The 12206-nt window shown below is 40.4% G+C and overlaps 1 long non-coding RNA gene across 1 annotated transcript; it reads right to left on the bottom strand.

The window, feature by feature from the left end:
* Nucleotides 1-12: 12 nt before the first annotated feature.
* On the bottom strand, nt 13-7463 carry LOC109368101. The gene is made up of 3 exons (XR_004160059.1): nt 5995-7463; nt 5819-5907; nt 13-2646 (listed from the first exon to the last, which is right to left on the bottom strand). It is a non-coding gene; the product is annotated as an uncharacterized LOC109368101 (long non-coding RNA).
* Between the last annotated feature and the right edge of the window lie 4743 nt (nt 7464-12206).

Below are 12206 nucleotides of genomic sequence, written 5' to 3'. Positions count from 1 at the left end.
AAAAAAAAAGTTATAGGGAAGGGAAAAACACTTCTATGTTGCCAAAGCCCTTTCTGACTGGAGGGAATCTCAGTTGAATGGCCACCACTGCCTGCAACTGGAGCTGCAGCCTGCACAGGGGAGCAGCAGGATTCTCATTCTCTCGCCTTGCTGACCGAGGGCTGGGACAATCCAGCTCATTATTTTCAAAGGCACAGCTCAAAGCAGTAGGTCCAGCGCTTGCTGGGCCCACATTAGTCCATTTACAGCATTTGTCCTAGCCTGTTACCAGGCTTCTGGCAGGACTGGAGACAAAAACAGTCTCTGAATGAAGGCTGGGCAAATGGCAGTGCGAAAAAAAACTCTTCTGGTTTTGCTGTTTGGAGAGGAATTTGCTGAGAAATCCAGCACAAGGCAGAACACAGCTGCAGTGAGTAGGGAGCAGCTCCTTGCTGCGTCCCACACCAGGCAGTTGCACAAGGAGCTGAGGTGCTCTTCTTCCACTGTATTCACCTGCACTTCTGAAGTCAGGGTGGGAATGGAGAAAAAAAACTTATGACTACTGCTTTCACCCCAAACTTGCTCGTTGATCTGCTGTGAAGCAGCATCAGACTTTCCTCCATGCACACAACAGAGTCTTGGTAGCAGCTCAGGAGCTGGCTTTGGAAACTGCATCTCAGAGATAGACTGGGCCCAGTCAGCTAATGGCAAGAAGAAACTCAGAAAACCAATAAAGTTGGTTACTTTTGTTAGCCGTTGGTACAGCATTCCTAAATCTACAAACAACAGCAAATAAAATCTAGCAAAAAATTTCTCTGAGAAATTTCATTGTAGAACAAATCTTCATGACCAAGTTAGAAACCCAATGAATTCACAGTGCTGCAATGGAAATTATAATAACAGATATAATAAAGCTACTGGAAATCTCTAATACTTGTAGGTATTCATCCCTTCATCATCTTATGGTTCCTTTCTTCCCAAACTAGAAATAAATATATAAGTTAAATGGAATATAAATGCCCTCCTAATTGTGCAGATGCATAGTTAATTAATCACTTAATTTAACCCACTTAGCTTCAGTAAGAAAGAAATGTAATCCGACAGTCAACGCAGCAATATTTTTTCTATTCACTCTGGTGTTTGAAAACATCTACATCTTTAAAACAATGCTTATTCTCAGAGGATTGATGCTAATCTTTTCACTTAACTTGATTTCAAAAAGATTTTATAACATTTAATAGGTAAACTATGCACTCTGGGTAAAAATAACTGTCCCATTATGCGTCTGGTAAATATTAACAAATTTTATTAAAAACAAATATGTATAACTGTGAATAGATAGATTGGAGGGCTACTTAGCTGTGGAAATTTGCTTTGGGCTGAAACTTGATAAAAAAAATTGTGTGCTTATGACTCCAGAGTACACACTGCTACAAAACATCGAACGGTGTGCTTCATTATATTCTAAATCTAAGATTCCCATGTTAATGGCTTGCTGGTATGCATTACCATAATGCAGCATTAAACAAGCTATGCTACACTGCCTCCACACCACGCTTCTGTCCATCAGTGGGAGCTGATCTGCAGCTCTCTGCTGCCTGAGCTAAGGCTGCTTGCTTCCACTTGCCTTCAAGTCATCTACAGAGTGTTGGTATGGCTGCGTCTCCTGCCCAGTGTGGGCTTTGTCCATATTGAAGCAAAAGCTGCTCAGTCTGGCTCAGAGGGGCTTGGCAAAACTGAGATTTTTGCCTTGAGGATGAAGGATAGATGAGGACGGATCCATGCACACCTGGGGAGGCTTGAGGCTGAGATTACTACTGATCCTAGTATTGCCACGGATGGGAGTGAGCATGTGGCCCCGCATGAGGGAACTGCAGGGAAAGGCTGGAATGCAAACACTTAGCACATACAGCACAGAGCTCTAAAATGCACACACATGGCACTGGCAAGATTGGGATGGTTTCCAACAGAAGGAAACAAGGGATACTGAGGACTATTAAGAGGGTTTGTAACAAAATCTCACTTTCTGTATTCATGGAAAACTTTGAGGAAGGAATTAAGGAAAACTTCCAAGCAAAGCTCAGTGAGATTACTGATACACTCAGACATAAATACATGCTTAAAACTTGGACTGATTCCAAAGCTGTAGAGAAATAATATCCTTAACAATGTACACTACATACCCCTCCATTAGCTATACTGAGCTACTATATTTGTGGACAAAACTGCTGTGGCATAATCTATTCTTTGTAGAAGATGTACACTCACACATTCATATACATATATATATAACTGCAAACATATGTACATACATATTATATATATATAACCAGCATCTACCACCTAAAAACATTTTTCAACATATTTTCAACATAACATTCTTGGCCAACAAGTCCTTGCATATTTCTCCATCCAGCTTTGCCTTTGCCCTGAAGACTACTAAACATTGCCCTGGCTCTGCAACTGCGCTCTACTTGGAGAGAGACACCAAGACATGGCCCAGCTCTCCCTACCACATCTACCACTTTTCCTCCCACCTTTACTGAGCAGACCCATGACACCAGCTGGGTTCCACAGTTAGTCCTGGCACTGCTGGGGTCTGGCTGCCTGCAGTTGGTGGAGCCTGGCAGACCCACATCCTGAGCTGAGCGCAAAACCAGCCTGAACCTGGAGACAGGTGGAGGAAATAAAAGAAAACGTAAAAATTGCTATTGCTTAAACAAATAACTGTGGACTTTAATGAATACCCAGCAAAAAGACAAGCATGCCAAAAAAACCCTGAGCAGTGAGGTGCAAGAACAGAAAGACCAGGCTACGCTATGATTTGTTTAATCAGAAATATAATGGGTGGCAGTGGAGGAAAAGGTCTTGCCAGTAACACAGTACAGCTGGGACCTTAGCAAGGCATGAACTTTACACTCAAGAAGTCTTTCCTGAAGAATAGATTCATATTGGCTTGAATATGGGCTTTGTCACAAAGAGTGACAAGTGGCTGAGTGGCTATAAACAAAAGGTAATGATAAATGACACTGCATCAGGTTGGTGTGTCTGCGTGAAAGTGACGGCCAATGAGATACCATCACGAAGAGGCTGGAACTGTCAGCATGACAGCCCGTTTTTATTTAACATCTTTGCTAATGATCTGGAATAGGCAGGAGAGATGCAGGGTATTTACTTCATTTGATTTTCAAGAAAAGACGCAAGACTCTCACCTGCTCCTGGGAGACCCCTAATATCAAAGCACCCACTGTCTGCAGGGAGATGGACTGCAGCAAGGCTGTGCAGGCGATGGTATGAGAATGAGCCCAATGGCGGAGGTGGTGGCAGCAACACAAAAGAATATGTAGCAATTATCTGCCTGGTGAGGGGGCTGCACAGGAGCAAGCCAGCTCTTGACGTAAGCAAAATGCAGTAAAGCAGATAAATAAATCTGTGTGTGGTGGGGAAAGGGGTGCTTTCAATAAACCCACAGAAATTTTTGTTCCAAATTATATTAAGTGTTTCTTTGGGGGATTTCTTATCTCCTGGTGTCACTGCGGTCATTCACATCATAGTGAAGTGAATAGAAAGAGGTGAGATGACATTCATTACCCGAACATCATGAAGGTTTTAAATGACAAGGGGGGAACAGCAGCAGCAGGAAGGTTTGAATGGGCATAGCAAAGGAAGAGCAGAGGTGGAGAAATCACTGGTGCAGCTCAGGCAGAGATCCTACCAAATATGCTGAAGTCAATGGGAAATGGAATGTTACTTTCTTTGCCATCTAGATGGAGGCAGGCATGGCTCTGCTATGTCCTGTGCATCTTGCTGCCAACAGAGGAGCAATATAGTTTGAATGTGAGAGGGAAATTCTCAAAACAAGGAAAATAGAATAAATGGCAAACAAAAGAAGTCACAAATAAGCATTCATCCTGGAGGAAGAGATAATCCCTCCACACCACAACCAGCCTGGGGGATTGGGATTGCTTTGGTCCGCTTCTGTGGCTAATGGGAAGGGGAGAAAAAAGCAAGCGAGCCCTGCTAGGTTTCTCCTATGCCATTTTTGACTCCTCTTATTCATACCGAAGATGGTTTTTAGCAGGCTGCTCAGGAAGCAGATCCTCTAACCACTCCCCTTACTTCTTGATCCTTGCTGCTGTATCATGTAGGCAGTGCTATTGTCAGATGCTGAAAGCCATCAGGATTTGAGGAAGAAAGAGACAGAGCGTGGCACAGAGAATGAAAACAAATCATTAGTAATTTCTTCAGGAATTCAGAGGGCAGCTTTAGAAAATAGTGCAGGTCTGCACTTCTGCCCACTGTTTGGCAAGGTGAGCATACTGCTGCCCTTTCTCAATTTTGTCTTATTTTCTTAAAGACATTTTGAAAAGTGGTTTTTCCTTTATTGCTGTACAATAAGTCAAGGAACAATATCCCCAGTCACAGGGGAACCCTGCCATTTCATTGCCACACGCATAAGGAGATCTCATTGCTGAACATCAGCATGCTGGCACTATGCTGAACTGTGAAGCTGAGAGGTAGGGCGATATTCCCATGAGCGTGAGTCACATCCTCAGCTGAGCACGTGAAGAGGTGAACTGACACTATTTAATGTCTAGTTGTTCTCACAACTGCCCCAAAATCCAGAAATAGTGGACTTCCAAGTAAGTCACTTTATATGTTTGGACAAGATTCCTAAATTCATGGGTTGTGCTGCAGTACAAATAATTAATGAAGATGACCAAGAGCACATCTAGTAATGGTTTCAGACAAGGAATGCCAAACATAAGCATGCAAAGGACTTTTAAACAAATCATTTCACATTGCCTTCATAAAATAAAATAAAGAGTCCTTGACTCTTTAAAAAGTTATTTCCCTCAGCTCTGAGTGGTATAAATACAATATGATTTCATGACTTTAGACATGTGCTGTCCAAATCAGGCTATTCTGTATCACCAAGATGCTAAAATTTGGCTAGCAGAAGTGGAAACACAACATGTAAGAACCCAGTAGAGGCAGACTAACAAAACTGCTTTATTCTATTTTGTGTTATGACCCATGTTACAGCAGAAAAATATATCAGACTGTTGTTCTCTTCCTGTAAGCCAAAAAGGAGAGTTGTCATACCTCCCTGAGACAGTCATGACCCCAGGTCAAGAATTATTTACATGATGGTCTACTAAAACTCTTCTTGTTGACTATGGCAATCAGATCACACTGGGAAACTTCCACCTCTTGTGTCATAAGAGATTCAACAGTCAGAATTCAATCCTGTTCCTATTCAAGGCCAAAGATGCCACTGCCATCAATAGGAGCAGCACTGGTATCAAAGAGTTCAGATGTCAAGTGTGTATTTGCAGAAACTGATTTCGCTGAAGACTATGCAGATATTATTATGCTGCTCTCTTCCTCATTGCTGTCCTTTTATATTATCTGAGGCAGGGTGCCCGCAGAGGACACAGATGCACTCTATTAGATGTAGAGTGAGTATTGTTAAAAATATCCTCTCTGATACCAACTACATATTTACTCCTTTGTAACCTCATCAACTGTGACACTATGTAATTACAGATTGTTCAAGAGTCTTGTCTGCCCACTCAGTGCCAAAATGAAAAACAACTAAAGAAAACATAAAAAGCAAAACAGATAACTGAGCATGAGCCCTATGCCATGAACCCAAGAGTATAAGAATAAGTCTGATGGTTTGCATGTTTTGATTCATTGTTGTTGCTGTTGTTTTATGTAATGATCTCTGGTGTTGAGTTAGTGCAAACTGTTATGTCAGGACCTTGCTTAAACATACAGTGAAGTGCTGTCCCCACTACTCAGACCTCAGCTCTCATCATGTTTTCAGACCTACCTGGGCAGAGCAGTGGTAGAGGCAGAGCTCTTCAAGGTTTGGGAGCTCTGCATGGATGAGACAATCTTCCTATGCCGATCCAAGTGGAGCTTAAGAGAGAAAATAAAAAGATAAAATGCACCATGAAATACAGGGTAATTTTCTAAAATGTAATTTAGCAGGTGTTTAGTTATTACCCTGAAAATAAGGCACGAATGTTTTTGTGACTCATATTTCTGCTTTAGTTAAATTCTCTCTCCATAGCTGTAATTTGAAACATTTGCTTCATCCTGGGAGAAAGAAAAAAAAAAAAAAGCTTGAAATAAATCACTCCTGCAGAACTTATCCTGTAGGGTACACGCAGAAACTACAACAATGGCAAATGTTGAATTCTGATCGTGGCTCCTTCTTGGGGAAGAGCCATACTCACCTTCTTATTTTGGCTCCCTCATTCCTTCTACACTAAATGCTTTGGTCAGTCAGCTATAAATAGTTTATATTACAGTCCCACAAGCTTGCTGGAATAGAGATGGCATTACAGTTTTATCTTAGCTCTATTTTAATATTTTCATGATGAAAAAGTTAAGTGCTAACAAAATATATGAATAAATGCAGGGGTGGGGTGAGAAACAGCTTGTGAATAGAAGACTGACAGTGAAATGTTTATTATTCCTTTACGTTTAATATGGACTTGCTAAGTTAAGTGGTTGGAGTCTTCTGTGATTTTGCTGCAAACACATTCATGAACATTTGGGGACCATTCATTTTTTCAGAAGGTAGGAGAATTAAGGATGCATAATGTCATAGAGAATGCTGCAGGTTATCACTGCTTCAGCCAGTGTTCATGAACAGCCACAAGCCTCTTTATAAAGCACCTTCTACATCTACAAATGATATAAAGTGTGAGAGCTCCACTGGCAGGAAACAACCTCATTGGAGTTTGGCTGATTTATGTCAAGTATGGTCTAGGAGGGGGCACTGCTTTGCAAACATTACCTATCAGTAATGTAGAAATGAGCTGGCAGGCTGCTTGGAGGTGGGGAGGTGCATCTAGCAGAGATTTGCTTTTCAAGAGAAAATGCCTCTTCCAAATACTTGAGCAGTGATCAATCATTTCATCATTCCTTTTGAACCTCTCCTCTTTCTTTCCTAGATAACTCCTTTCTTTTTCCTCATCATTTGCTACAAGACAGTGCTAGTTTCCAACTATGCAGCATATAGAAGAAAGGAAGCTCTATTAAGGGGTGAGCAAGGGTTCGGAAGTGGTTTTCCAGAAGCAAAACCTCGGGTAAGTTATAGAATGACTCTATCAATTTATATAAGTGTTTACTTGTGGAAAAGATACCTAATAATGGGCTTTCAATCTTGTTGACAAAAACTTGAGCAAGATTGAATGGCTGGAAGTTGAAGTTAGACAAATTCAACCTTGAAACAAGATGTAATTTTCTGGCAGACAGGGTAATTAAACAATAAAAGATTATCAGTGAAAGTGGGGGTCTCACTATTGGCTGGAGGTTTTGAGGTGATACTGAACACCTTCCTAAAAGAAGTGGTTTCATTCATCCTCAGCAAGGAGGGATACAAAGGATATCCTCTCCCTCATGCACAGTTGGCCAGCTGTATGTGATTAGTGGGTTAGGGATTTATTTTTATTATTTGGGGTTGGGTTTTTGTTGTTGTAGTGCTTTGTTTTTTGTGGTTTGTTTTTTTTTGTGCCCTTTTTGTGTTTTTTTTTTTCATTGTTGTTGTTGTTTTTCAAAATTACAGGCTGGTCATCACTGACAAGAAGGCACTAAGCAAACCAAATCTGCTCTCTGAACAGAGACAAATGTTCCTAGATACTTGATAAGTATTTCTGGCTTACATGCAGAAAATCATATTGATAGGCAGATATAATAATGGAAAGAATTTCTCTGGTGAAACTGCAAAGAAATCAGTTAAAAGATGGAAGAAGGTATTACTTTCATTAATTGCAATCAATTAGGCATGTTCCATTTAACAAACACTCCATCACTGCTGGAGCCTCACATATACTTGGTACTATAGCTTGTTCTTTCTGTCCTATGCCTGTAGCATGCAACTGTTATCCCTGAAGATGTTAGTGCTTGAATCTAACTAAAACTGAAACGAATAGACTTGTTATGCAGGAGATCAAATTAGACAATCTTTGGTTCCTTATTTACCTACAGGAAATTACTTCAAGAAATCAATGTTCAATGTTTCCATTGATCACAATATGGGTTTTGGTACCAATGTTAACAAAATTCAAAGCTAGCATAGGCATGATTCAAACATACCAACTCACTTTGCTAATAGCTATGAGTTCAAGACCGTCTCGACAAGCTCAAACAATACAGAATCAAGCAGCCCACTGTGTCACACAGGATATGCTATACATAATGGCAGGTATTTAAATCCAGTGAAATTATGGGATATGAAGACCATATTCAAAGTTCCATTATCCTTCTTATGTCATTGTTTTATCTCAGTTCTGGACAAATGGCAATATTTTGACCTATTCTATTTGACCATAGAACACTGACAAAATACTGTGATGTGTCACTATGGTAATTGCTGCAAATACGCAGTGGTTTCTGCAGATCATTTCACTACTGTCTGATTTCATCTTTCCAAGTCACCTACCAGCCTACCAAGCTGCCTTTAGAGCATTTTCTGTGGCTACATTTGCACTGATCCTACCAAAAACTGCTGCAGCAACTATTTCCTTTGGCTCTTTCCAGTCTCAGAAACAAGTGCCATGTGGAAGAAGACTGTGCAGCAAACAGCAAAAAAGCATGACTATTGAGTTGTATAATACAGAACTCTTTTGAAGAAGACAAAGTGAGTCTCCTGAAAAGCTTTAAAGACTGCAGCCCATCATGACAGCACATTGTTTTGGGTCTAGTGATCCCAACAGACAGACTTCCAAAACGTAGGTTCATCTCCACCTGAGGAAGATAGAACTAAATATACCAAGCAAAAAGAGCCTGTTTATCTCCATTGCCTGAGCTCACTATACCTACTGTAGTTATCTCTTCTGTAAATGTCTAACATGTGATGAAATAAATCCCAATACTGTGAAAGAGAAGGTTTGGATCCCTATTAGACCGAACCGCATTGGCTGCACTTTCTTCATTCTGTTGCCAACACGCAGAAGGATTAGACTACAGACAAAACCAAATCTGAAACATGGTCTTTTTCTAAGAAGCAAAAACCTCTGTAGCACCAGCTGGGTCTGAACCATTCAGCTCTTTCTTCCCAGTCTGTAACTCCCAATATCTTCGATCCAAACTACAAAACTGTTACAACAGATTAGTATGTTAAGACAACAAGTCATACAAGGGTATTTTTTGGAAAACTACCAGCAATCTCAAAGAGGTGAGCCCAAATGGGTCAGGTTTGTGTCTGTGAAGCTAGACAGAGGCCCAGGGACAGATTAAAAAGGGCTCACCATATCCTTGTTCATACTAATAACGAGAACTGCCTGTCTTAGGGTTTGCTAACAGAGTGTTCCCAGTGCCCTTGACCTGAAACTCACTTTGCTTTTGACATTTCCTGAGCAGCTGGCATTAAACAGTGGGTTTCTTTATCTGGGCTGCAGTACTCTATCCTTTGTTGATTCTCATCAGCTTCATCACACCATACAATGTTTGTGGATTAATGTAAACTCTATGAAGATTATTGATGGTATAAACCAGTTGAAATTACTTCAAGAGAAAATGTTTTAAATTATAGAAGCATATTTGTGAAGACTATGTTTATGTCAGAGCACTATTTTAGAACTGTTATAGTTAAAAATGCAAAGCTTTTTTATTTTGTTTACAGAGTCCTTAATAGAAAGAAAGCCTTATAAAGTTTTATTTCTTTTTAAGTAAATTGAAAAAATGCCCTTTGTCTTTAAAAGTAAGAAACTTCTACTGAAATAAAGAACAAAAATTTGGAAAAAGAAAAATACAACTTTGATGTTTTCAGTGGAAACAGATTTGATTTTTTTTCAATCAGATGCTACAGATATAGAGAAAGAAATATATAATTTACTTCCTTGCCTTCCTTTGTCATAAGCACTCTGAAGATTGCCTCATGGGTCTGAGCATGCACGAGCCTTCCACTCATCATGCACCAGAAAGTTCCTTTTCCTCATTCAGCTCCTTCCTTAAGAACTGTCTGCTTTTGTGAAAGCTTTCCACATCACTTTTCTCCCTGTTGATGACTCCAAATCTTTCTCGCACTTGAACTGTTGTCACTATTATCCAATATGTACTGTATCCATTTGAGTAAAGTTGTTAGGTCCACACTGTAAAGGCCTTCAAACCCTCCTGCACCCCTCAGCACACAAACACAGCCTGGTAGTTATAAAATCTTAATCAGGAAAACACAGCAAGTTTCCTCTTTGAGAAGCTGCTTTCAGAATGTCCTGTGGGAGTCACGACGCTTATGGCTCTGCAAGTTAGGTGCTCCATTAGTGATATTAGGACCAGTCCATGAAAGCAATATCTATGCTGCAGATATCATTACAGTGCCTAGCTTTACTAAGACTTCGCCACAACCTGTAGCTATCACAAGGCCTCACTGTTCAAATTTCTTGAATGGCAACAACCACCACGAGCCAGCAGCATGCCTTCGCAGCTCAGAAAGCCAAGAAAGCCAACCATATCCTGGGCTGCATCCAAAGCAGAGTGGTCAGCAGGGAGGAGGTGATCCTGCCCCTCTGCTCTGTGCTGGTGAGACCTCACCTGGAGCACTGCCTCCAGATGTCCATCAATGGAGATATTCAAGGTCAACCTGACCTAGTCGTAATTGTTTCTCTTCATTGCAGGGGAGCTGGACCAGATGGCCTTTAAAGGTCCCCTGCAACTCAAACAATTCTATGATTCTATCATTCTACTTCCTCAGTAGAAGTAATGGAGGGACACTAAGCTCATTTATAGCACTGGAAACATGTATGTGCTTAAACTGCATCTTGTCCAAAACATTTGCAGACTATTTAAGTTATTCCAAATCTCATGGTGCATGCTCCATTTATAAAGACGTAGGAATAATAATCTTCCAGTGGCTTAGGCGTAGAATATGATATAAGAAAGAAAGAATGAAGTCTTTAAGCACAATTATTTTGTTAACAAAATCATGGCCTACATTTTCTGTACTTAGAAACTAGAAATGTAGTCTTTATTCTACTTTATGTTGCACAAAACTTGTGCCCTAGTGCCACACACACACACAATATCAAATTTAATACATCCAAGTACACAAACATTAATACCGTGTTTTCAGAAAACTGCATCTCTCAGACATTTCTGAGGATTAAGCACCACTGTGTCTCTAATGACACTTCTATAGCCTGGGCTTCTTTTTAATGGAATTTGATTGATGCTCTGTCAGGAATGAGTGGGATAGGCAATACAGTTTTGCTCCATTTTCTTCAATATAAAACATGTTACTGATAGAAAATAATAAAATGTAAGAGCCATCACAGCTGAAGCTCTTAGGCCAAATGATGGCCAGACTTGAGCATGTTTTCTATATCTGTACATGGTGTTTCACGGATTTTCTTGTTATTTTTTCAGTACTCAACAAAACATTTTGCTTAATAATCCCAGAAATAAGGTATCATTCTGCTTGGAATCACAGGAGGATCAGATATATTTCATCTTCATCTCAGAGATCTCACATAATTCATTTACTTCTCCCTGAGAAAGAACCAGGAACCAGTTTGAGATGTGAAGAGCATGAATTCCAAAATACAAAATCTCTAGAAATTCATTTAATTGCTCAGTTGTTTCCTTGCTATGTTGCTTAGTGTGTAGTCACCTTAAAAGCAGGGTTTTGAGGGGGAATGGGCCCAACATACTCCTCACATCAGTCATGAACCTTCGAGGTACCAAGAGCCCCTGATGTGGTCAATATATGGAAAGCTGTGGATACCCACACCTGGCTGAGCCTGGCCTTTGTGCTAATGAATGGCAAAATTACGCATGGTTAAACCTAACACAAAATAAGGATCAGACTCATTATTTTTGCTAAACCAGACACATTTTTCAATTCATATTTGTCCACAGAAGCTTAACACAGAGAGGACAGAAGTAATTTGTCACCAGGAAGAAAAAAAATACTGAAGTTTGCATAGGCACAAGAGAGATGTCTGCATTGACATCAGTGTTCACTGAGTATAGTAAAATATCAACACTTCTGTAGTATAAAGTGCCTCATAATTCCTAATAGATGAAGACTCAACTGCAGGCAGGAACATTGGTTTTTGCAGCAGAGTGCAGCGGGCATGGCAGAGACGGGGCAGCTGCAGGGAACTCCTCTCATTCAGGCTGGAGCCATTGGTGATGACCCAACTACATGAGCTAAGCTGGAGAAAAGTCTTGGGTCGTATTTGGGCAAAGGTATCGTTCCTCAAGCAGGA

The sequence above is a fragment of the Meleagris gallopavo genome, chromosome 6 (assembly GCF_000146605.3).
Source record: "Meleagris gallopavo isolate NT-WF06-2002-E0010 breed Aviagen turkey brand Nicholas breeding stock chromosome 6, Turkey_5.1, whole genome shotgun sequence".
NCBI lineage: Eukaryota > Metazoa > Chordata > Aves > Galliformes > Phasianidae > Meleagris > Meleagris gallopavo.
The sequence above is the reverse complement of the archived record's forward strand: the minus strand, read 5'-3'. Positions and strand labels throughout refer to the sequence as shown.